This window comes from Anser brachyrhynchus, assembly GCF_964034855.1.
Source record: "Anser brachyrhynchus genome assembly, chromosome: 11".
Lineage (NCBI taxonomy): Eukaryota > Metazoa > Chordata > Aves > Anseriformes > Anatidae > Anser > Anser brachyrhynchus.
This window is the reverse complement of record NC_137706.1, coordinates 13,053,520-13,081,205: the sequence shown is the minus strand read 5'-3', so window position 1 is coordinate 13,081,205 and position 27,686 is coordinate 13,053,520. Positions and strand designations below refer to the sequence as shown.

General features: G+C 39.4%; 1 protein-coding gene across 1 annotated transcript in view; it reads right to left on the bottom strand.

Moving 5' to 3' along the window:
* TMC3 (transmembrane channel like 3) overlaps window positions 1-27,686 on the bottom strand; it is a 283,418-nt gene that overhangs the window by 178,568 nt on the left and 77,164 nt on the right. The window contains exon 2 of the mRNA XM_080607203.1: window positions 17,646-17,717. The gene's annotated coding sequence lies outside the window, so the exon portion shown is untranslated. The remainder of the gene's footprint in view (window positions 1-17,645; window positions 17,718-27,686) is intronic.

Below are 27,686 nucleotides of genomic sequence, written 5' to 3'. Positions count from 1 at the left end.
GCAAGTTTGGCAATGCATCTGTGGTTTCACAAAAAATGAAAGCTAAGTAAGTTAAAGAATTTTGTTTTCTCCCCTCCCCCCCCCCGTCATCACCAGTGATGGAGGCTGGTATGGTGTCAGTCAGGCCACTAACACAGCAGCATCCAACAGCAACTTAAAGCTACTTGTTTCACATATGTGACAATTGTTTAATTCCTCACCAAACCCCATATTAGTCAATTTCAGAGACGCTTATCATCAGTTTACCCACTGAATTTTCTACTCATGTTTCTTTAAAGCTGTCTCAGCAAGAACTGCAAAAACCACCACCAAAATCCTAGAGAATCTTTGGATTTACAATTGACCATTTCTGTTGAGAAATTCTGGCATATTACTGTTTTTTCAATCTAACCTTTCAAAAATGGCTTAGAACATACTGTAAACCCTAGATTTGGGATGCAATACATACATAAACCCTAGATTTGGGATGCAATAAGCTGCGAGTGCCTGGTGATATATAGGCTACCAATGGAAAAAGTAAAGCTTTCCTGTAAGAGCATGAAGTAAACATCAGTCTTTAACCTGCCATGGTTAATGTTCTCTGAAAAGGGAAAAGCTAAAAGAGAATCTCTCTTAGGTACTAATTGCTCTGCTTTCCACGGAGCTAGAAACATTTTACAGACAGTAATATACTTTTCAAGAATGTTTGGTGCATTAACCACAGAATTACATATAAATAGTTCTGACTAAAGCTTGCTTTTAGGTACCAGTACAAAGTGTGCCAAGAGGAGACAAAAAGTACTTAAAGACCTATTCAAATTTTATTCGAAGAATAAAAATGAGCTTCGGTTAAGACTTTTTTCATTGCTACATCAATGCCAAATTCTTATTTGCAATATAGAGAGCTAAAGTGAAGAGAGGGATCTATCAGTTCAAATCCTGATCCTTGGATACTCTATTATTATTATTATTAACTACAATCTTTTAACTGAATACAAAATTAATGTCACTCAAGGTAATAAGTTCCAACCATGTAACTTGATAAATCTATCATCATTATTACACTGCATTTCTTTTCCTTCCAATGCAATTACATAATACTGGCTGCCATAAATTAATTGTTCTTTTAATACAGTAAGACCAATTTAACGATTTCAAGTATGTAAAGGTCTAAATTGATTTTTTCTCCCCTCTTATCAACCTGGACCACAATCCTTGTCATAAAAGTACAGTCTCTTCAAAAAATAATTGTTCAGAACCAAATTTAAAAGCTTCAGCAAGAGCTTAATTTGATCTTCTATCTAGCCTGCAATTAAAAGAAATACACTATAAAAATAAGGTTGTTTCAAGATAGTAATGGCTGCGCTAAATTTAATATATTTATTTAAAACCTTACAAAATTAAGTTAAAAGGAACATCTCTAAATCAAAGAACAAGCATTTGAATTTATGCAGAACATTCTTCCCAGATTTTTGAAATAAGTGGAAACATCACGCTGTGCTGCTCTGTGTAATTACAGGTTAACATTTGGTTCATCTACAAAGTAATCACCTTTATGAAAGCAAAGTGGTAATCACTATTTTTGTTCTTGAAAGCGTGTAAATAAATATCCAAGTTTATCTATTCCTGGCTTCTCTGTGCACGCCTATTCACAAATCACCAGCGTTATATATAGACATGCATTAAGGTACAAGGAAGCTTGAAGAGCCGAGTGTAACCAGCCACCCACAGCCATCCTAGAGTTCAAATAGAGGGCACCTGCTGTGAAATACCACTTCTCCTACTACGTCCTCTTCCAAAAAGTAAACCTTTGCATAAGTTAAGTCATTTATAAAAAAGTAAAACAATTGACATTAAAGTGATCGATATTTCATTTAGGATGCACATAATGCAGCACTGAAAAATGTCTTAATGGCTGGAAATGAATCACATCCAGAAAAATCTAAAACCAAATCCTGTAATAAATATTAGCTCACCTGTCAGGCAATCAACCAGCCCATTTCTGACGAATCTTTTAATCACACATTTGAGCCAGAGCTATGCCCAGTCAATTCTAGGTGTATCTAGCAAAGTCTGAAGCTTGTGACAGCTCAGAGAGGAACAGGCTTTTTGCACCACCCTTGTTAGGGGCACCCTGATGCACAGGGCTACTGCCCAAATACATCTGTGTGAGAACACTGCCTGACATAACACCTGCAGGTAAGCAGGTTAGTCGTGTCCCTGCAATGCCTTCTTTAAAATGAAAGAAACTAAGATGATTTCTTTAATGCTATGAATGGTGCCTGTCTAGTTTATCCACAGCACAAGTTTTAACGTCAGTTCTTTAGCTACATGCTACACCTCTAAGCTGTGGTTAAACACACTGTCTCTTGAAGGGCTTGTTTGGATGTCCTGGTTTATTGGATTTAAGTAGTCAAATTCTTCACTCTAAGCCACACTTCCATTCTCTTGCTTAGTATCTACAATTTGGATAACTTGTGAGAATAATTTCTATTCCTATGCTCAGTTCTGTTTCCTACCACCAGGTGTTTCAGCAGCTTCACTAAAGGTCATCTTTGGTGACCAAATGTATACCCCTGTAATTCATTCCAGGTCAGGAATAAAAATCCACTCACTGACGTCAGTAAAGACAGCTGATTACTCTTTAGCTACATGGCTATTTGAGGGCATTTTGTTAATTTGGAGAGGCAGGAAAAGACTCAAAACCACAGTCATGGCGACAGTAGTATGGCTTGCACTTAATTAAAAAAGAAGTGAAGATTTATCATTCCCCTTTGGCTTAAATCATTGAGCCTTAACATCATCCGATGATCAGAGGAACCACTAAATAGCATTGGCCTGACATGTATAATATACTCGACTGTATCACATTGCTTTTTGACATTAGAATGAGATATGGGATAATCTTCTGGCCAACGTTTTGCAGCTCTATCAATCTTAACTTAGAAAACAAAAATAAAATAAAAAGTATTTGATGATGCACTATCCAATTCCGCCTGTGTTCAAACTGGCTACCTGTAGAGGCCAGATGGCGAGGATCATTTTTCTTTCACATTATACAAATAGATTTCTCTGAAAATCTTGGGCAGCCAGTTTTGTCGATGACTGTGCACTTTTACATCTAAACCAATTATGGCCACTGCACCAGGCTGTTCAGGTAATGTAACAGAAAGCACTCATTGACAAAAGAAATTTAGTCATGTTAAATCATTCTAGTTGCCCAATGGGCATTTATCATGCAGGGAAGTCATCCATTGACTTGTTAAAACATTCATATTACTCTACGTGGCCTTTGGGGATGTTAAAAAGGAACTTTGCCAGAATTGCCCAAATAATCAGACACCCACCTCTCCTAATACTGCAGTTTAAGATGGAAACTAGACTATAAAGTTGGGGGGGGGTTAACACCACAAAAAGAAAAAGGGGACAGCAATAGATTTTTTTTTCTTTTGGATAACATTTAGCTAAGAACTCAATTCTTCAGCAATGATTCTGATATTAGGACCATGGGAAATCTGTTCAGCAAAATTCTGCTTCATGGCATAGACTCTTCTAGGAATAGGGTCTAGTTGGGCTACCAAAAGCCGCCAGCCACAGGATATATGTTTATGCAATTCTGCTAGTATGTTGAAGGGGCCTGTGGGGACAGTAATTGACAGCTAGCTTTTCACTAAGCAAACTGCAGCACAATATCAGAAACAGGCGTACTTTTTTTCCCCTGAATCACACCACCTTATTATCTGGGAGCTTTTGTTATGAAAGTATTCCATGCATGACCTCAAGTACAACATTCCCATCAACTTCAGCTCAGGGCAGCCAAAGGAGAAAAATTGAAACCAAGCAATTCAGCTAGATGATGCAATAGGGAGCACTTCAAAACATTTTCCAAAAATAAATAATAAAATAAATCCTAGAAACCTCCTCCTACGTGGACCAGACTGTGACTTAATCGCAAAAGCCTTTATGAAAACCTCAAAACATGAGATTTTTGCACAAGTCTTCAGAGCTGACAAATCTGCTGAAGACATTCATCCCTTTAACTCAAGATGTTTCTATTTCCTGTATGCTCCTGATATGAAATAAACCCATTCAGATTAAAGTATACATCTGCTTTTTATTTTAACCAAAGATAACAGATACTCTGATATCTTACAGTATCTCCAACTCACTTTAAACTCCAGCTCCTCACTGACTCATTGCAAAACAGTGAAATCACAGAAGCGCCTCAGCCAGCTCTAAGATAACTCCCTGACACAGGAAAGCTTGGCTGAAGTCATTTGCAAAAGATTCCCTGTTAACTTCTCCTGAAAGCAGCCGTTCGGCAGTTACTGCATCTGTTAAACTCTGCACTGCATAAAGAGGATGACCTGTGGGTGGCCCAGATATTGATTTTACATTCTGAAGCAAAACCCTCACAAACTTATTCCTGGTATGATTCACAACATATTATACAATGTGTTTCACTAGCGCTTCTCCGCCCACTGCTGAGTTCCTAAAGCTCATGAGGTAACCACAGCAATTACTTTACATAGGGAAAAAAAAAAAGTAATTCACTGCACTATAGAAATAACACAATATGTTTTAGCAACATATATACAGAGGAGGAGTCAGCATTGTGTAAGCAGTCATGTCTCTGGGGACCACCAGTAATTTTTTTCCCCCCTTCTCTCTTTCTAATAGAGAAAGAGAATTAATTCCGCCCAGATTTCAGCTAAAGCATGGACACTTCCCACAACAACGTCCATCACTGACATGCAGAAGTGTGAAATACTGTTACTCAGAAAATTCACACAGTTTTGCAAATGAATCTTAGCTAAGATGTTAACAGCCTGTTATAAGCCATATTTTCCCCCAAAAAGCAATCTACTAGAAACACAAGCAAAACAAAAATAAATAAATAAAAAGATTTCCTGGCCCTTTAGAAGAACAAACTGAAAAAACCAAGTGAGGGTGGAGAGGAGAGGAAATTATCTAGGGCAACACTGGTGCTTTAACATAATAGCCTTACGTTTCTTCCTTGAGGGAAACATTTGGGAAGCTCTGAAAGGTCTGAGCCTCCCACGTCAGCCCCACCAGGCAGCTGTGTCCGGCTGCGGCCACACCACAGGTACAGCAGTGTGAAGCAAGTAACATGGCCAAAGGGAACGCAAAAGGAGTGGTTACTGTGTTGGTTATTGATTATTGTGTTGATTGCCATCCTTTTCCTTCCAAGTGATAAGACAAAAATCCCTTAATGCAATCATCTTTTCCTCCTGAATGCAGCCCTATAAAAACAGTGGCTCCAATATTTTATTTATTTATTTTTAGTCAGACCATCACTGCTGGACCAGGATATTGTTTCAGGGAAAAAGGATTATTGAGGTCTCAGAACCTGAGCTCTCCCAGCACACACTGAAAAATACTCCATGCGAGGTATAAAACTTGTGGGATACTATTCTGACATCCCCCAGACTAAGTAAGTTCCCAGAGCACGCAAGCTCTGCACAAAGAAAAGGGAATCCTAGTCTTGAGTAAATTCCCTCAGGTGGATCTATAAGACACCCCTGAAATTTTTGCTTGATATTTTCATAATCATAGCCAAGGATGTGCTGGAATCAACACAAAACAAAAACTGTGTCAATAGCTTCAGGTTGTCCTGGCCCTCAGAGTCTTTCAACATCAGAAGCTGATTTTGGTGCCTGAGCTCTTTTCATCACTGCTGCCAATCAACCGAAGGAGAAAGGTGATCTCATCTGATTGATTTTCATTGCCCACAGCTAAAATCTCTTTCTCAAAGGAGGCAGCTAACTTGTCATCACACAGCACCACCTTTTCCTTACAGAACCGTGCACACAATGAAATACTAGAGACATGCACCACTCTCAGACAGCAATTTTTCCAGAGGAAGAATACATACATATAACTTTATTTTACCTTCATGCACCCTCCACTGCTGTCAAAATCAGAAACTTAACTCTTCCATTGTTATTCCTCAATAATATTTAAAAATCCTTATACTATATCAAGCTCCTAAATGAAAGGTTTCAGCCCAAATGATTTCCTACTAGGTTTTAGCCTGTTTGCAATGTAGAGAAAATAAAATTAATCCCAAAACAACCCATGTAAAAACATTTCACGTACTTTCAGCTTAATAGGAAACATCAGTAAATGCAAACTGTTAAGAAAGAAGCAAAGCTTGTATTTTTAATCGTCGATGTATACTTGGTTGTTTCACCTCTAGCTAAAAGGAAATTGTGTTTTGTCAATCCCACATGGTGTAACTCCCACGTACAGTACCTCAGTTTCCCTAAGAGAACCTGGTTAGTCTCAAGAACAAAGGAGCTGTTGTATCTATCATCATGCTAAGGACAGGGCATTGTTTTCTGTTTATTTTCAAGTCATCCTGGATTTTCATCATCATCATCTTTTTCTGCATGGAAGCTTTGAGACTTTCAGTCAGGTAACACAATGAGCTATTCTTGCAACAGACACCGAAGTGCAAAGGAAAAGCAACTGTTTCAAGCAGCAAGCTCATGTCATAGATTGTCAGTGAGCTGTGTCCAAGCATGCATACTCTGATAAAAACTTGGCCCTACAAATACTATCCATCCCAACGCCCCAGGGAATTCACTGACCATTTGGGTTGGAGAAGAAATTTATTTCCTCTTTTGACCAGTGCTCTCTACTGAGCAGATGTTTTCAGTGATATATCTACAATGATGCCAAGATGGTGTTTTCCTTTTTTTTTCCCGAGCAGTTAATTTCTCATCAAGCAACGCGTGCAAGTAATTTAAAGTTGTTCCTTCCAATGCAAGATACCTCACACTTACCTACACTGGCTTTCATCTGCTGGCAAGCTGTTCGCACCAGATAGAGCCACACAGACAACAGTGACCGTTGGACTGGGCACAGAAAAGGGGTGTAGGATCTCACATGACACCGGCCAGCTGTACTGGCACACAGAGGCACTAGAGGAGAAAGGTGAACTTTCTTTACACCATTTCCTTCCACATTAGATGCAACTTCACCCATGCTGCGTGGTTTGGTTACATTCTCTTAACTCCTTCCTAGTCTACACTAACATTGATTAAGCTAAATACTTGCCGTCCGTTTGTTTCTACAAATTTTACAGTCTAATTGGTTTGTAAGAATATTAACAATAGTCTTTATATAGAAGCTTCAGGAAAAAAAAATCATCGATGAAAGCAGATTCATTCCCATCCTAATCTAAAAGCCTGTCTGCAGAAGTGCAATCAAAAGAAATTACACAATTATGTTCACACATTTAGCAATGATGTAATTTCAGATTTCAAGTGCTGTGTTTTGATTTATCAAGCAACTTTAAGTGTAAAGGGATACAACACAGCCAAACTCATGGCAGCAGCTTGCTAGGTTAGGTTCTAACAATACAGCTCAAATACTAGGACCATGGGCAGCTTGGGCTACCAGAATTGCTCCCCTGCTTACTCTTGAGCTATATTTAACACTATTTTCAGCATCTTCGTGCTATATTGCAGAAATGCGACTCCACCGTAACCTTGCCCTCTTGCAGAGGATTCATAGGACTGACCAAAGGTTTCCTGCTCTATAACCATTTGAACACTGAAAGGTAGCACTGGACTAGGTTGCCTAGCAGCACTCACTCTTCCCACTTTTATGTTTGTTAGGGATAAATTCAACTTGGAGATCATTCGCCCAACACGTACCCCTCTCTTATACCAAACCCTAACCTTACGATCAAAGACAAGAGCATGCCAGGTCAGGCAAGAACATGGCCAGGACACAACTTTAAATATCTTCACTTGCATCTAATCCCTTGGGGACCAATGCCAGCAGGAACAGATGAGCTACTCTGTGCTAAGGAGGTATAATAAACACGGCAGTTTTCAGCAGCTTCTTTTCAGCAGCTTCCTGACATCTCCACCATCTGCTACACTAAGATATTAGTGTGAAACAAAAGTCATCCCAGTCTGAATGCAAAGACTTGCACTTGGAGTACAGTGAAATGAAACTCATGTCATCCAACAAAATGAGGCATGATAGCACAGTTATGCACTGGAAAACATCCTCCCATGCGTCTCTGCTCATTTACCGGTTGTGGGTAACCCTTTTAAGTGCAAACCCCTTCTTTGTAAGCACTATATATAATTCTTAGAAGGTCAAATTTTCATTCTTGATAATTTCAAGGTCCATTAACAACTGCAATATGTACAGGGCAAATGTAACGGACAAATAATGGAAGATCAAAAAGCAAGATCCTTTGTATCTTAAAAGGAACTGGTGAAACTGAGATTGCTCGTCACAACATCCTGTAGGTCAATCTGAAATTTCCATAAAGTACCTGGAGAGGAAATGCATTTCAAACCAGCAATGTGACAAAACCACATCAAATAATTGCTATGGCTGGTTGGAAAGTAACGGAGATGTTTTGGCACTCACGTTGCTCCTTACTGCTCTCCTCATGTTTCTAGTTTATTAGAAATCAATGTGAAACAAACTAAGTCTGGGTGGCAGATGCTAGCCGCCTCCAGAAATGTTTTACTCCCTGTGTATTAAGACAGAAAGAGACCAAGGCAAAAGTCCAGGTTCCTTATGGTAACAACTGGGGAACTAGTCCCTCAGCAGCCGGTTCTTAACAAGCTTTGCTTTCCACAAAGCATCCCAAAAATGGAAGAACTTTTGTGAGCAATGAAAAACACAAACTACACACAGACTTCAGAAAAACATTTCTTTCCAATCAATCCCTTGACTACATGCAGGCCTTCCTGCAGCAAGGAAAGAAGCCCTGTCCAATAATTAATTCCAACAGCATTTGAGTCCCAGCCAAGATGGTTATCTGATCCATATTTTACCTCGTGTCATAGTTGCCTGAAACACCTAATCAAATCCATAGCTTTGGTCCCTTCCCAGCCCCTCTGCAGCTCCCTGCTTCCGTTGCAAGGCAATGTACAAAAGCCATTTCAGATGGAAGGACTCAACACTGAAAAGCATGGTTGATCCAGAAGGAAAGACTTCAGATACACTCTAAGCCTCAGTATATCAGTGAACTCTACCCTACTTGTCATTTGTTTCAAGGACATGCTCATTACAGAGATAAGAAATTTATCTTTGATTTTACGATATGAAATTTACCTATCAATACTGCTTATCACTTGTTAAGTAAGTCACAGTGGAAGAATCTCAGTGTACAACAGTCCTGCGATAAGAGTTACAAAAAGGCAATGCAGTGTTTTGTGATCTGGTAGGTCCTCAAAATTTGGAAAACAAGTGCCACTATTTGCAGAAGGTCTGTCTGCTCTTTAAATATCATCCAGATTCCTTCCTAACAGTTGAAGGGAAGGAAGGAGGAAACACTGTGTTCTTTTATCTAATGTTGCAAGTTTATACTAAGAGCAAATTTGTGTATTACAGGTCTGTTTTCACCATGAGTTAGAACCTCGCTCTTCAGACAGATACGCTAAAGGCTTAACTTGCACAAACTCTACAGGTAGAGCACAGGAGCCCAGCAGCACAGAGGCATGAACCTCCCACTGATTTGTCACAGCAGTTAAGTCACCGGCTTCACTGCTGCCTCAGAAGCCTTCAGCCTCCTAGCTGTTTGAAACAGAAACATAAGACCATTCTCTAGCCACTGCTACTGGATCCTGAGAGAGGTTTGTGGCAGAGGATGTGCTGTTTGTGCTCCGGCGCAATGCAGAAGTGTTTGTGGCTGCTCTACCCTGCCCTTCACAAGCGCCATCGGGAGATTTTAAGACAATACAACAAAAACTTAACAGCAAAGAAATGGTGTGAACAAGTGTTAGAAGGCCACAGTAAGGGCTGTGTTTGGTTTCACACCTTGGTTTAAGATCTCATCTCAGAGAATGAGGTCTTGCAGCTGTGTTTAAACTTCTGATCTATTCAGAATAAAACAGGTAGCAAAGTGCCATGTTTTTGCATCCATACAAGTCTGAAGCTAAACCAATACTCTTCTCCATCAGCAATTGTATAGATCAGGAAGATTATGACCTACTAGCAAATACACAAAGGGAAAGCAAGCAGACTCCAAGCAAGACTCTTCTCTCCAGGGAACCTATATTTTGTAAGACTGTTTCCTATGAAAGCCGTATAAATTCAAGAATCCACATATATGGTTATAGTCCCATGGAGTTCTTCCCTTGCTTGAAATGGATGCTGTTTCTAATTTACATAGCAATAGCTATTTGGCTATATGACAAATCACAAGCCACACCTTCACAAAGGAGCTTGCTAGCGCTTCACAACGAAGCTCTCTCCACAATTTTTAGTGTCCCCCCCCCCCCCCCCCCAACTGCTCTTTCTGGTCCTCATGCTTCTGCGCCATTCCAAGATTAAGGTACCTGAACACCCATTCTCCAAACAGCTCTGGGATTTAGATAATCCCATGCACCAATGTGTTAACAGAACACAAATATTTCACTGTTAATAGCTATATTCCACCTTTAATCTCGTTTTCTTACCTGGTCACATGCTTATAGGTCTAAATAAAACTGTTATTGTGCTAAAAGTTGAAGAAATAAAGCATATAAAAATATTCTCTGACTAAAGCTTTGCAACATCAGCAAGGGAGACATTCTACTAGGCCACACATTGCTCAAATATTTTCTACAATCATGTTTGACCAGAAGGCATTCACTGCCTTGTTATACAGCTCTGCAGTTGGACCCCATCGAAATATCTTGGTATTCCCCTGAAGTCATGAAATGCAGATGTAGCAGTTTGCACTGAGCTGATGCTTTGGAGATGTGCCATAACACAAACTCAACACATTATGAATCTGGTCACAATTTCCATTTAAACTCAATGAGATATTTAAATGATGTTTTTACATTTAAATTATAGATAGGCTTGGAAATATTTTAATCAGTAATCAATTTCTTACCCCACCCAAAAACACGTTAAAATATTTCAATTAATAGCAGGAATGTACAAAGAGAAAAAGGCTTAGAAAATAACACTAAGCTACACAAAGAATGCTTAAATAAATGGGCCAAATGTCAGGTTTGCCAGAGCCAGGAAAAAATCCCGCTGATTTCAGCAGATGCAGGATTTGGCTCCAACTTGCAAAGGACAGTAAGGTCAGAACTGAGGCCTACAAGGGCACACCAAGTCAATATCAGGGCACACTGGCAAACATCAATATTTGCTTGTTTTAAACAGATGCTACATGCTTCCAGAGGGTGCTCTCAAATGAAGCATTAAATTATAAAACATTTCCTAATTGTTTAAAGTTGTAATTCTCACCACTTAATATTCATAGGAACCATTTTTTTTTCCATTAAAAATATATTTTACTGATAATCCAGTTATATATTTGATATAAATTCTTCCCAAGGACAGTCATAAAAAGACAGCAATGGTCTCACTGATTTTGAAAATACAAAGTAGAAACCTACTCCATTATATGCAAATCATGTGAGATTTGTAAAGAAATAATACACCATCTGTTCTTCTGGTTAGAATCTCCCGTTCTAGCTCCAGCGAGACTGTAAGGAACGATAATTAGCAACTACCAGCCAGCTCAGTATTTGTAAGCACAATGCTCACCTTCGAAGCCAAAACTGCTCATACCTGTGCTAACCTCCATTTAATAGGAAATGAAAGACCAAATTTTGATTTAAAAAGGTTGATGTTTCTAGATGTGCTCCAAATTTGGCCAGATTTGGGTAGGTTTGTTTACATTCTGGACTGTCAAAAGAACATCTTATGAATGATATGACAAAATTAATTTTGTAAATAAAATATTTGGAAGGTATTTATTTCAAAAGGATAAAGGACTATATTTTTTCCAACCATTTTTCTTTGATGTGCCTACATCACTTAAACGAAAGAAAACCTGAAACTCAACTGTGGAGAAGTTCACCCTGAAAGTTAGAACTCAGTGAATTTAGGAACTAAAATGAGTGCCTTATAGCAAAAATACTGGTAAATGGCTGTACCACAGAGCCACATGTGACAGCCAGCCAGCCAAAAGCATCCACAGTCTGATTGTATCTGGCTGTAGCTTCTTTCACCCTTTTTATTAAGTTAGAGGCTAACATTCAGGAGACACATACAGTTGCTTAACTTTCTTAGGAAGGAGTATGTTTCCTTATTAACCTGACAAAAAGTTTGCTACATCCTACTTTGCAACAGAACAGCCAAAGTCACTACATAACCTGACAAGCTACCTCAACACAGCTTTTTATTTGCCTGAGGGAAGGAGCAGTTTTAACAGGAAAGTCAACATGTACCTTCACTGCACAAAAAGATACTAACACAGAAAACCTATTCTCCCCCAGCACAGGTTTATTTTCCTCACAGCCAGCTTAAAATAAATAAATCAACCTATCCATAGCCAGAGCAAAGCTTTTTACTTGTTTGAAGTTTTGCAGGATCAAGATTTTGCTTTAGCAACCACTGCGTAAACCAGCAGGCTTACTGCATCTTGCAAAGAAGCTGGCTTTGAGTATTTGCTAGTTTGCAACATCCCAACAATAGTTACCATAAAAACAGCATTTAATGCAGCCTGTATTAATCTCTGCTGTGGTTTCTGCAGCATTCCCTATACTTATAAGGGAAATATAATATTTATATATAATAATGCTCTTTTACTTTGTCTTCTGCTATTGATTTTACAAGGCATGTTATTTTATTTGATTAAACTAAAATACAAAATAATTTTGAAAACACATTTAAGAAGTCAAAACAGAACTCTGAGCAATTGTTACCACTGGCTACCCTATGTAGAGAGTATTTCCTTTCAATGCAAGAGAAGTTTCACCATCTTCAACACAAGCACTTCGGGCATTTCATTCCACTTTAGCTCTTAAAAACCTACCAGAAAACACAGCAATGAAACAGGAAAAAAAAAAAGTAAATGATGTCCTAATGAGGAACAGCCATCTGTAGCTACTCCCCCCCACCCCACTTCTTGATTCACAAGGAACCAAGGATCGGAGGGGTAAAACGGCTCTGGTTCATCAACACACCCCAAACAGGCTACAGTCTAGCTGGAGCTCTCCTTTGAAAAATCTTATCGTAAGTAGAATCAAGTGTGTAATGGAAATGGTAGATTTAAAAATGATATGAGGGTAAATTGAATAAACAAAAAAAATCCTCTTATTCAACATATTTTAAGTCCTAAAAGGAGACAAAAATGTCCTAGTTTTGGAAAGCAAAAGCATTTCACAATAAAACTATACCTTCAGGGGGGTAAATGGCTTTAATAAGTCAGTACGCCTTCAAGGGTGTAATTCTTTACAGGTCACTTCTTCCCCTATGAGTTTATAAATCTATACTACATCTTTGGAGACAGAAATGAAGAAAGGTGCTCGCCATGACACCACTGACCTTGAGGGGTTGTTAGGAACACACATTTAGGCAGGATGGGATTAGCATACTACATTAGCGTTTAAGATCAGGAAACAGGCTGCACTTTGTAACAGCATTTTTCATTTGTGTGAATTTCCGAAAGAAAACCTAAAGCATATGGCATGTGCTGCAAATTAGGTTTAAATCCGACATTTTTCTTTTAGAGCACAAAGTATATTCCAATCCCTCTATAATTAAACGTGGATGTGAATAGTAGTGTTGAACCAAGATGAGAGAAAAAATTACAGTTAACTACCCTGTTTTCTTTTCTGACCTAAGCTCTTGGTCACAGGACAGACTTTTTTCTGTAGCATGTTAGCATTAAGTTTTCTCCCACACAGAACTCCGTCCATTCACAAAATGGAACCAAGAACTCAGATACCCGTACCTTCTGCTTGCAATATATAAATAAAACTTACATTTCAGTGTAGTAATGCAAGTATTGAAATTTTACTTAATTCACAACTTTAGCAACCTCTGTCTAAGATTTTTTTTCTACTTCTTACTCTCATTACTATTTATCTATTATGCTTACCAGAATTCCTAACTGGGCCACTGGCACCTTAACAATGTGATTGGATTGATGTGCAATCATCACTCCACTATTAGATGAAATAATGTCCTCATACTGACCCAATTGACTCAAGGAAAGAATGTGTCTTCACTGAAGTTGAAAGGAAACCAGATTTGTTCCATTAAGTTGTTGCTGAGAGTCCTTGGACTTAATCTGCAGAAATCTAAATTCAATTGTCCTAAAGCCTATTTATGGTTCTCCAGTTCTCAAAAATAGCTGCTCCAAGAACTGAGCTTGGCTATTCAATGTAAAGAAAGGACAGCCACTCACTAGCTGCAACAGCTCCATCAAAAATAAATGTAAGCATAAAGTTTAAGACTACGCGACTCTTACAGAAGAACTTGGACAATCTAGTGATGTCTGTCATAAAATTGCAGTGACACTGATTTTTAACACTGCAGTGACTTCAACAACCCAAACCCAGAAGGATTCACTGTATTATACTGGGAATACTTGGGAACACTTGAAGTAGCAGCAAAAGAAAAAAATAAAAGCGTGCTTAGTAATCAACTGTAGGCCCATAGCACAAATTTCAGGGCATTTCATTTTACAAGTTCATAAACCAGCTCTGCCTCCACATTACCCACTGTGTTTTATAAGTTGTCTGGAGGACCCGTTTAATGTGTTTGTACAATTGCTATGGTCTAGGAAGAGAGCTCTATTCTAAATGAAGTGGTAACATTAATCTTTGCTCTGACTGGGTTTATAATGAATTACAGGATTGACTACTAAAGGAAGCAAAAGGATGAAGCGTGATTTCTTTGATCTTGTGGGGGGCACAGTATTTTTCACAAAGGTGCCATGATGAAACAAAGATGGTAACTTTGAAGCTGCATAAAGAGAACACTACTTCCCAGGGTCAGAGTCAGTGCTAGGTCAGTCACTGCACTAGAACCTACAAATGATCTTTTCCCAGTGCTTTTAGTTTCCAAGACATCTTCAGCAGATTTGGAATTTCAGCTGAAATTTTATTTTCTTTCTATTCATTAGTTACAGCGTTAAAAATGTACAACCTGCTGTAGGACCGAAAGACAAACAATCATCATGACGGCATTGCCTAGTTCAAAAGGCCACCCTTCCTCAGTGCTCAGCATAAGTCAGGCTGTTCTCTCCACCAGCTTCTGCCTTCTCAAACATCATCCTGCAAAACTGATCCAGATGAATCCCAAGCACTCCAATGGGCTCAACTGAACTACATGGACCCAAGCAAGCAAAGAAGATATGTCCAGGCATGAACACAAACTTTTTGGAGTGGAGGGGTCATTAATCTACCCCAGATTATCTAGTCTACCACAAAGTGATTTACTTGAAGTGCTGCAATATTTTTTAAAAGTAGAGGAAGTTTGGTCATTACTTCTATGCAGCTTCCAAATATAAGAAATTTTGACATGGTACGAGTATTACATATGCATGAAGTGATCCTGCTTGCTAGGATAACACTGTACATGATGGCTGGAATTAATTTGCCAACTAGAAGACAGTGTTATTAATAAATGTGACAGAGGAAAAAAATCAAATGTTGATTTAAAAATCAAGTAGTGTCTTTGTGTAACAATCAGATACAACTTCAGTAACAAGTGTGTCATCATAACCCAAGAGACAAATTGGTATTTTCAGCGTAACTGTGAAAGAAATCTTTCCTAGCTCAGGCAAGTAAATCAAGTGGGATTTTCAGAAACAGTAGTTTGTCTCCAAGCAAGGCAAGTTCTCAAGGAGAACTGTGTGGCTTCACATTCTTGCACTCAGAAAAGTGTCTGATGTTGTGCCCCACTCATATAGAAAACAATAACACCTGCCTATTTTGTTCCACAGTTTTATTTCCTAAAGAGAAACACCAAGACTTCCGAACAAGAGTGGGACCAAAGTCTCTTTGCTAGTTCAATCAACCATGAAGAGCATGGCTTCTCCTTAGCAAGTCTGCGCAAGGGCAACCTGATACCATTTGCTGATCCATTTAATCCCAGCACAAAGGCTGTATGCAAACAGATGAGGTTGTGCAGGCGAGGATGCAAACAGGACAGAGCTAGTGTCGTCTGGTACAGCCCTCCCATCCCCTAAGTAGATGGTAGTATTTGGCATTTCAGCATCCAGGCCAGACAGCTTTTTTCAAGACAAATATTCACTCCAGTCCCAAGCATCTGTTCCACACATCACTGCTTGAGTAGAGCACTCAGCTCCTGTCTTTCACTCTTCTCCCTGTTAATGCTTGCTCCTCCTCTTCCTCTGCTACCCTCAAATCCACAGCCAACCCTCCTTCCTTCTTCTTTAGCATGGTTCAGTTCATCTGCCTGTTCAGCTTGTATAGAAGCTGCCACTCACGCTCACTCAGTTCCCCAAAGGTAAGGACAGATATTCAAGAACACTTTTAAACAGAGCAAAGTAAAAGGCTTTGGTCTAGCCCTGTATTTCAGGACTAGACGTGTTTCAAGTCTGCCTTGCTGCTGTTGTTTAAATGCACCTTAAAGCATTCCTAGCAAAACCACGGATTAACGAATATCCTGACAGTGGCTTTAGCTCTTTAATTCCCAGTAGCTAACATGCATCCAGCACATTCACACCAGTATGCATGTGCCTGATAGTTTGATAGTTAATACTATTATCTCCTGGATACCCACCAGGCTATTAAGTCATTAGCCATACCCTTGCAGCCTGAGATCCAATTGAACATGGTGGGGAGGGAAAGAGGCAAAGAGTCTTTTCAAATCAGTCTGAAACTTATTTCCAAATGAATCTTCTACACAGTGTGCTCCAAAAGGCACTCTTGACTGAAGCAATCTTTAATAAACAATGGAGAAAAGTCATTTACTGTGTGACCATTATCAGAAACCACTGTGCTCTTCAGAGTGGGCAGACATCTGTTACATCTGTTTCAATGAAAACCCCCGGGGAATATTCTGCAGTTTGGCACCGCAGCTGTGTGTTATAATGTCAAATATGAAGAACATAACACAGCAGGGTGTCCAGGGACAGGGAAAGGCAATCCAACGGACTGCCCTAGTTTCTGTTAAAAATAGGTCAAAGAGCTGGTATAATCAAAGTCTGGCAGTGCATACTAATTACTGACAGAATGTCTTACACTTGCATTGACTGGAAGCAACCCGTACATGATCTTATTAGCTAAATACACTAGGAGCCTTTTTAGATATTAAATATTTGAAATGAAAATGTAGATTTCCTATTACTGCAAGAGATTGGTTTTATTCTGGATGACCTGGCAAATTAATTTATAGATAAATCAATAACATATGGAGACATACTTTCCCCATAACGATTTAAAATTCATTAACATATATTTGCTGAACTAATGAACAAATATGTTATGCTATGAATCCCAAATAGCTTGTAGATGTTGATTACAGAACACAAGATTGCTACACAAGTGCATAAAAAATTATTCATGATAGAACTGGCAGGGAGGAAACAATCAAAGTAGAGAGAAATTGCATATTTTAAAAGGTAAAATGCAGTAATTAAGAGACAAAGATGGGTCTCCACTCCTAAAAATTAACACATGGCCTCAACATCTAAGGCCAATCAGCAACTTTCTTCACAAATTACAAGCAACTGTAAAGTAGAACAGAAGGAAAAAGCTAATGTTACTGTCCCTGACAGTGAACATCACTAGTTTAGCCTTAATCACAAATTACTTAAAATACTTATGTTTTGTGAGTTATAAAGGTTATCAGAAAAGGGACAAAAGCTGAGAATGTTTTGCAGTTTATATCAAAACAAGCGAACTGACCTGCTAAGCAAATTGTATTTCCAGAGACTTATTCACCTCAAGCAATCTTACAACGTCTTCCTAGATGAACACCTGTAACAAAACAAAGAAATATCTTGAATCTGAAAATTACACAACAATGATTTCAGTTACATACATAACTTTTAGCACTTTATAACAATATTGGCTTCACTACATCACTTTTCTTCTTCAATTGGTTTACACCACCCAAAAACACCTTCAATAGCAGTAATATTTATTATGCAACAAGATCATAGGTCTGTACAGCCTCAGTAAGGATTGCAAACAAACATGCCCAGAAAATTATTTTCCTAAAGGACTATTCCTCCGTGTTCAAGATCAGGAATGGGAAACCAGATAGATGAATATAGCACATGATTTCACACGATTTCTTTCATCCTACATCACTATTGAATCAGTGCATTTTTGGACAAACAACAAGTCAATTTGAAAAGTGTATTTAGTTGTGGATGTAGAAGTTCCTTCTTCACGTGCCAATGCAAACATTTTGGATATGGTTAATGTGCAAAACTATTGCCAATGGCAATTTGCTACTCACACAGTAGAGCAAGTTTAAAAAACAGAAAGTGAACTTCTCCTTTCAACAAATTTCCCAATTATAGCAAAAGTCGCACTCAGCAATACAAAGAAACTGATTTTCTCAAACAGTTTTAAAGCATGAAAAAAAAAAACACAAATAAGAAATCTCATTTACTTAAATAAGGGTGTTTTCTGTGTGTTTTATTTTTAATGACTGGATAATTCTATCACATAAGTTGAAACAAACTCCTGCCTCAGCGAAGGTCTTGCGGTGAAGAGCATTGTTGATTGTATTTTGTGATCAGTAATGAAGAAAGAGCTGGCTAGAGCATTATTTGCCCAAGAGCACATAACTGAGCATTACTTGTCAAGAAATGACTGTGTTAATTTAGAACACTTAAATTAGATGTACTAGAGTCATTGACTGTGTTTGTCAAAATTGATTTTTCCATATCATTACATACTTGTAAGTTACCTATGAAAATACTAATGCAGACAGTTACACAGTACCCTTTATCCTTCTGCCTGTAAGTACTTGGCACTATAAGGCTGTAAGGACAGAGCAACATCAGACATTTTAGGACCTCCCATTTTCCCTGGTTCTAAGCAGTTTGTACTAATTTCATCCTGCACAAAATTCTATCAAAGCAGCAAGACATTTCAGGTTTCGACCCAAGAAGCGCTGCTTCCAAGCCAGGTTCTTCTGACAAACATAAGTCAGGGAAATCCGTTCCTCCCTCCAGCAGGGCTGTGCTAACAGCATGCTCAAACCTGGGGGGAAGTTAAGTCCCTTATAACAGTAAAAAGATGTGGAAAGATGGTTAAGTATGTTAAGAAAATGTACAGATATCCGCAAAAAAGCTGTCAATTTAATAATCAATAAATATAAAATTTCAAAGTGATCAGAGACCATGTGAATTTGGTAAAAAAAAATAGACTTGCTTCCCCCTTTTATTCTAAGAATCACATCATTAATATTGAATTATACAATTTTCAGCTAATTTAGTAAATCTAGATAACCTGAAGGAATAAGATAGGTGATGAAGACACAACAACATTGCATGGCAGAAATGCATCATTTACTGTGGAACATGGTAGGGCACAGAAGTTATTGGAATATCAAAGAAGTCTACAGGAATTCTGACTAAAATATTCCACATTTAATAAGTGATGGAGTATTTCTTGGGATGGTTGATTCTACTTTATGAATAATGAGAGACTTCAGTGTTCTCTCATGTTTTTCTCAAATGGCAGCACCAATCCTGGGAGGCAGGATCAGTAAGAGTGAAACACTGCACTTGTATGCCACATATAGCTTTGCAACGCATTGCTGCTACACCTTACATTTGATCATTTAATAGAGGTTATCTAATGCTTAGGTTGTTAGTCTGTCCCAGCCTTCCAACTGGAAACTACTACAAACTTTTGGTTCCAGCAGTACCAACATGGACAAATCAGTCTGTACAAGTCACTGGTGAACAGTGCTGAGGTTTCTGTAATGCAAAGGGATCAACTATCCTAATTACACATCTCCGTGCTTTCAAGGCAAAATGTCCTTTACCATCAGTTTAATTGCACGTTTTAAATGAGATAGAGGGGGAATCAAATAGCCAGATTTTGGCAGTATTCTCCTAATACAGGATTCCTTCATGAACTGTATGGTATGAACCGTTAGGAGTCACTTGAAGGACTGTATTTGTACACCCGTGAGCACAGAAAACTGAGTCACACATTGCTGTCTCTCTTGACCTCAGCCAGAGGCTTGTGCTGTGCTTGCAAAAAAATCATATCCCATATAGCAAACTGCAATGTTTAAGAGGAAAAAAAATCTCAGAGCAAGTCTCACACCTGCAAGTCTGGAGCCAAACACTGCATAGAGAAATCCCTGCATAAACAAAACAGCTCAGCTTATTACTTTATAAGAGAGATGACTACCCAATACCTGGCAAATACAGCTATCAGACACTGAGTACAAATACTAATGTACCAATAATGCTAAAGGTTTTTTCTTCCCAATTTTTATAACCTAGCAATTTCCAAAAGTGTTTTTGTTTAATTTAAATTTTTAAAAAGTAACAAGTTGAGCCCCATAACTGAGTCCCTTTGATGTTCATTAACGCTAAATGAAGTTTCATGCATACACAATGAGCAGACAAGCATCCTTCATGTAAAAGCTTCTGTCCAAAGCAGATTTTTCAGTCCAGTTTCTCAAAAAGAAGTCAGCCTTGGGCAATCATGGTACACATACATGTGCCTGTCCAACTATCTATCCTCCCAGCAGCTTCTCAACACATTGGCCTATCTGAGCTACATTTGCTCCCTGGGAATATTATAATTCTATCAGTTGCACAGAAATCGGCAGGTAAACAAAAAGTGATGAGGAGAGACAGCCAGATGTATAATCTTCTTTTCAGACATTTACCTCGTTCCTCTACCAAAAACTGTTCCCCTATACCAACATACAAAGTCTGTAGCCTGGTGGTAGCCCAGGGGCAACAGGCAGAGAGGCTGGGCCTACGAACAATGTCCCCACAGCCATCTCTGCTCCTCACTGCCTTCCCACACCACCCTCCATTTCCCTGGGTTCCACTGCACCACTGCTTAAATATCTCAAGGAGATCCCAGCTCCTCCAGGCTGATCTCAAGTCTGCTGGCGCCTGCAGTAGTCTGGAAAATACAGTCTTCTATGTCAAGAACCTGAAAAAACAGGCATGCAGAAATTACTTGTGATTTCCAAAATCTTATTTGAGTTTTTGAGCTGGCATCCAGAAAAAGAGATGTGCTAACTCTTCTCCAAATGGTATAGGTATTTGTATAATGAAGCAGTGGAAAGCAACTCAACTTGGTTCCAGTTACAAGCTTTAAGCACACCTCCAGAACTCCCAAACGTACTAAGATTCCCTTGTTTCAATGCACAGATTATTTTGCAACCTGTTTTATTAATTTCTGAGACCTATTTGGACAAAAATTGTTGCTTTGGTTCTATCATTTGAACATGGTCCCTTCAGTGTTTTGGTACAGCGTATGCGTTTCAATTCAGGCTTGTTTTTCAAGGGGGGCTGAATAAAAATAATCAGCAACAAGGGTACAGCCCTAAGACAATGCTTCAAGTGGCACGTAAAATATTGAAATTACAATAATGTAAGCTTTAAAATAAAAATCTGATGTCTCATAACTAAGTCATGAGACCTCATCAGCTCACTACAACCATCTCGATCCTTCCCCTAAAAGCCCAGCTGTCTCCAGGGAGCCATCTTGCTAATATTTCGCAGTAGAACGTAGTCTGAGCACAATTGCCGCTAATTTTACTTACCTCATTTGCTTGGTATCTCAGAGCTTTATAATGGTTGGCACTTCTGATGCATTTTAATATGGCTTAAAAAGGAATCGGCCTGAATAAATACAAGAAAATGCTATTGTCTCCCTTCCCTGTGTAGCTGAAATCTAATTGCAAATGTTTTCTCATTTTCCTGGCAGAGTTACCACTGTTTTTCCACACAGGTCTCATTCCTAAAGATGTACGTGGCAACTCGGTACAAGGAATTGACCCGTTCCAGAGCATGGTGTCCATCAGCAGTTTTTCTCAAGCAGAGCCAGGCCCTGTGGGCAGATGGTAAGATCCCTCACCACCGAGCATAAGACAACCTTGGGGTCTGTAACTGAGGGCAGGGGGAGCAGACAGGACAAGACCCGATCTCACAAGGGATGTTGTAACAGCCTAAAAGGAGGTCATGAAGTGAGGTGGCTGCAGCTGGACAGGAGAACAGCAGCAGAAACACCAGCTCAGGGTGCAGGACACATTGTGGAGGACACATTGTGGAGGACCACAGGAGACGCATATGGTAGGAACTGTGCTGGATGGGCCCTTCTACATCTCCCCCCCCAACTCCCAGCAGCGCCCAGCTCCTCTCCACTTGACGTTCATGCTCCAGCTGCAATGGCTCTGACCTCTGCAGGCTGATCGCTGTGCTCACAAAACCACAGGATTCAAAATTAGCAAATGAATATTTAATCAATTAATATCAGGCAAGTGTGACAGCCTCAGATAAGCCAGTCTTTTCCACAGCAGGAAATCACCAACGTTTCATTAAACAGAACATATTTTCTTGCATACCTCATGTAAAACACAAGTAATAAAAGCAAAAGGAAAAATAAGCCAATTTCCACAAACTCCTCTAAAGGATTGTTTAAATGTGTAACACAACAGTGTACCAAGCCTTTGGTAGCTATTTAAGAAGTGAAAATGGAAAGCTGCAAAAGCGTTTTAGTTTCAGACCAACAACTGAACAGGAGTTTTTGAAAAAGTCTCAAATTCAGACAATTCTCTCTACCTCACCCCCCTGTGCATCACTTATCCAACCATTTACTGACAGCAGCAGGAGAAATTTTAAAGCTGTACAGCTCCATCACCCCCCCGGCAAGTGTTCCACACCTTATGATGAAGCAGAAGTTTCTTTAGGTGGGCAGAATGAGCTGCTTGAATACCCCAGGCTGGGAATCTCCAACTTACACCACCCAAACAGGGCACCTCTATTTGCACGTAGCCTTTCCCACCAAGGAGGTTTTCCAGCAGACCCTCTCCAGGGAGGGAACTGAGCACCTTCTGGGCTCTCAATGCACATGCATACCTCTGGGAGCTCTGGGCTGGCACTTTTTCCACCCAGAGCTCAAAATTTAAAAAAGACTTCTGTTGACTTACACATGTGCTCTGTGGGCACAGCAACTGGTGAACCAGAAAGCAGCAGTGCTTTTCAGTGGAAGACAATATTAATCAGCTCTGCTTTGACACACTGCAGTGTCTGCAGAGCTCTCAATGAGGTTAAGTGAGAGGGTGCAGAAACAGGTGGGGGTGACCTGTCAAGAGCACATTTCAAGAGTTTTCCAAAAGGGATACAGACCCTTGCGCAACCAGCGAGTGCCTCTTTTCATTCAAGTGCTCAGGAATTTAGCTTTTCTGAGATGACAACAGGCTCTACTCCCCAGAGTGGATTTATGGGCACATGTTTCCAAGGGGCATTATTTACTTGTGACAGTAATTGCGGTCCCTCCCGGTGTACAGCTTTCATCTTTCAGCAGTGTTGGAAAGACCACTAGTGGGAATGGCAGGACGTGGATTTCCTAGAATGCTACCTTTCCACTTCCAAGCCCCACATCCTCAACACTCCTTGCTGATCACAAAAACACGGACCACCAGCCACCTGTGAGAAGGCTCTATTTCATTTACAGCGAGGGAAATGTTTTGCATAAGGAAAACATCTGAATGCTCATTTTCCAACACCAGTTGAAATTAGTAAAATTCAACACCAGTACTAGAAACTTCAGGAATGGTGAAGCACTTTGTCAAGATTTTCCTGCCTTGTCATATTCCAACCATATTCAAAGCAGCATCAGGACAGCATCAATAGAGCTCTCAGTGTAATGAAGCTACTACAGTTCCTTAGCTGTCCTCTATGGGTCTCGTTGGTTAAAAAGACATGGCACAGTGGGAAGTGAAGAAAAACACTATCACATTTTTCTTTTTCATTCTCAGTGGGGGAAAAACTCTCACCCATATATTTTAGATTAGTATTCTCCTTTTCTTTTAAGAAAGTTACATCCTCATATTTAAAATAGTACATTGAATCAAGCCAAGCATTCTCTAAGGCTATGTAAATACTCCAAGATCCTCCACAGAACCAGAGTTCTAGCTTTAAAATGGGAATTTGCAATCCAGCATCCAGATCTTACCAAAAGAGGCAGGCTTCTCTCCTTCAGTTTGCATACAATGACAAACCATTTGTTTGAGAATGAGATCCCTCTTAGAATGTATGTCATTAAGAAAACATCTGTTTAAAGCAGGAAAGCTGCCCTGCAGGTTATGCATTGAAATGCCTCTACTGCACAGCTGGTAGCCAAGTAGTCTTCTTCTAATAAAATCTAACTTAGCCTTTAGCCTTCCTGTAAATAGGGTATTTACATTATGTTAACAATCTTTCAGCGATAATAAAAAATGCGCTGCAGACAAAGTAAATACAATTCTATACAGTTGTGTAACTATCAGACAACATAGAGCTACATTCTTCTGTCCAGTAGCATCTGCCAAGTCTGATAAGCAACCGCAAGAAAACACTTTTTTAATGTATAAATCATAATCCATGTATAATGCACAGAAGATGATGAATGTGTCTGGACAAAAGCCGGAAAAATGCAATGCTCTGGAATGAAATCCTTGGGTGTTACTTAGTTATCCGCCTTGCAGTGGGCATAGTATCACCACCAAATACAATCTCTGACTCTTAAAAACTAAACAAAAAAAATATTAAACCTGAAGTTGTACACAGCCTTTCACTCTCAGAAAATAAGTTACTATTCACCAACCACACAATTGTGTGCAAATATTTTTCCATGCAGGAAATGGCAATATACTGTATCTTGCTATAAAAATTAAAACAAACAGAATCCACCATATTACACCCCAACTGAAGACCTCCACACACAAAATCGTGATTAAAGCCTCTCAACTGGATTATGTAGGGAGTTTATGATTACGAAAAATATGCCAACATACCATCCTTACAAGGACAAGAGCATTTGAGACAGAACAAACTATTTTTGTTGGCAAAATACATTACCACCCTTGTGCCAAGCTGTAGGGAGCTTTGGTGTCTTGAAGGTTATTCAGCAAGTGATGCACAGTTGGCTTTCTGCCACTCTGATTTTTAATCATGAGCAGATACAAGTTCAGATTCTCCAGAATAAAACAGGCACAAGAGAAACCTCAATTTCCTAAGCACGTAACTTCTGAGGAAGAATATTAGTGTTTGTAATGTTTGGGGTTGGCAACAGCGTGATCATACTATTTTAACCTGAGTATTTCTGACTGGTCATTAGCATAAGCATCCAACAGGTACATTACACATGATTGCAACAAATACTTAAGCATAAAGTCGGCAAAAAGGTTCGTTTAAATATTTGCCAGCACCCTTAGCATGTGTTTGCACATTGAAAGCAAATTCTGACATTTCTACAGTAGTACAAGACCAACACTGAATATTTGATCCTAGCTCTTGAAATCCAGACTACATTTAATTTAGAAGTACAGTGCATAAGGCAAAAGCCCCTTTCAGCTAAACATATTTAAAATATATGGGCTGTTTACAATTCAAGGATTTTTTTTTTTTTTAAATGAGAGTATAGTATTAGAAAGATCTTAACTTCTCTCAGACTTCTGTTACTCCATACCCATTGAAAACATTAAGCTGGGGGCACCCTGAACCCTTATATTTACCTATGAAAGACACACAGAGCCACCAAGCTAGTTGATGGAAAAACAAAAGAAAAAAAAAAAACACTGTTCTGTAGAAAATTCTCAACTAGCAACACTGAAGAGTTCCAACTAACCTAAAACATTCAGGTGAATGCTCAGCAAACACCAGACCACTTAATTCCCTACGGTACCACCCTTGAAAGGCCTACAGGTGCTTCCCAGTCATCGATCTCTCTTATAGTTCGTGTTCAACCCCATCAGAAGATCCTGCTTTAATATTTATGACCCAGTCACAGGAGACCAGCGCTCAGCTAGGCTCTTCTGTTCAAGCTCCTTCCCAGCCACTGCCAAACCACCGCCAGCAATACCGCTTCCTTATCTACCTTGCCATTAGGTGGCAATGCAGCAACATGCATCACCAAGCCCTGGTGCCCGTTTATTTGAATTCCTGGCAACACTGATAGGGATTGAATATTTTGAGAAAAAAAATTGTTTTCCTCACGTTTATTCATCATCTTACTTTTAAGGAATTTGGGTTAAGATTCCCAGTCCCAAATTTTTAAAGTACATATTCCAATTTTCATATGACAAAGGTGCCTTACGAAACCCCACTATGCTCAAAATGATGCTGTCAAGCAAGGGCGCTCTGCCTGCCCATCAGATATCAGTTCAGAGACTCAAACTGGCACCCAACAGCTCTGAGGCTGGTGGGTCCCAGTCCTGCAAAACACAGATGAATGAGGCAGCACGTCAGTACAAAACTGGCAGCAAGGGTTTAGTTGTAACTGAAATCTCTTCATACTCATGTCACTTGGAGAAGGCTTATTCCAAAGCGAGGAGCAGTGCTAATCATACGTAAGTTTCATCACAGCCCAAGGGTCTGTGATGAAAAGACCTCATATTTCCACAACAGATGCAAATACCACCTCTCCTAAGCAACGCCAACTTTTAAGCCTCAAAGACAATGGATGCAGTTTATGAGATCAAGAAAAATTGTCAGAGATTTCAGGGGAGGTTTAGTGCGACCAGAAAAGCACGTACCACCCTTCATCAGGCTTTTTCCTATAATGGAAAAAAAAAAAAAAAAAAAGCACTAACATGTTCTCAATGAGAAAAGTGTTTTAAAAACTGAAAAATCACACTTGATAAACATTGATAATATTTATTTATTGATAAATATTTTTTAAATGATAACTCAGTCATATTAATATGTCCTGGATTTCTCTTTTTCTTTGCCTTGCTTTATGTTCATAGTGCCAAAAAAGTAGCTTTTAACTAAACAGCAGCTGGACTCACCCTCTCTGGGAATTACTCTGTTTTCACCTATGCTTGGTCCAACTCCTGACCAGACCACTTCCTGGGGAGGGAATCTAAGTCCTTTATGTCACGGGGTCACAAGCTACAACATATGTAAGCCCTCTGCAGGAATTCAGCAAAAGCATTCGCAACTAGAAGGGAGGGGAAAAATTGCTTCCATTAAGCCTAATTCATTGACTTTTTAAAACTCCTGCAAATGAGTTCCACAGTCTGCTTCTTGTTTTGTTTGTGGACCATGACATTGGCCTTTGCATTCAGCTTATGTTACGAAATTCAGCTGTGCCCAGAGCAAAGAGGCCAACTCTGAAGCACCATGAAATAAGAGACCTGAGCGCAAGCTGCTCTCCCCTCCCTCAGCAGTTGGATACCAGTAATTCAGGTAAGGGAGGCCTGAAGATTGAAGCTCTTGGTATAATTTTGTTTTAGAGAATAAGCACACACACAAAGAGAGAGATTTGTAAATCCAACTTCTACGCAGTGACATTTTAAAAGCTTTAGTCTATAACAAATCTTAAACAACCTGGCCTTGGAATGAAACCTGGGCTACTTAAATACAGACAACTAAACTTAATGTAGTACCCAGTCCAAGGGAGATAGAACTACAACTTCAAAACCTCTTTAAAAAAAAAAAAAAAAAAAGCCCTCAACCCTCCATCTGGAGCATAAGCATTCCTTTAAAGTTCCCATTTCATTAGACAAAAGACAACAGAAGTGTTTTAAGGGCTTTTACCAAGTCTCCCCTTGCCTGCTGTGCCCCTCCAGGCAGGCTCTTACTTCCAGGTCTGGTTTCAGTTAACTCAGTGACCATGCCACAGCAAAATGAGCCTGTGATTTCCCCTTAAGCCTGCCTGCTCCACACTCCTCACTACCATCTCCAAGACTCCTTCCAGCCCCAGGTATGTCTTTCCCACTCCTTGCCCTGCCTGCTAGGGTCTGAA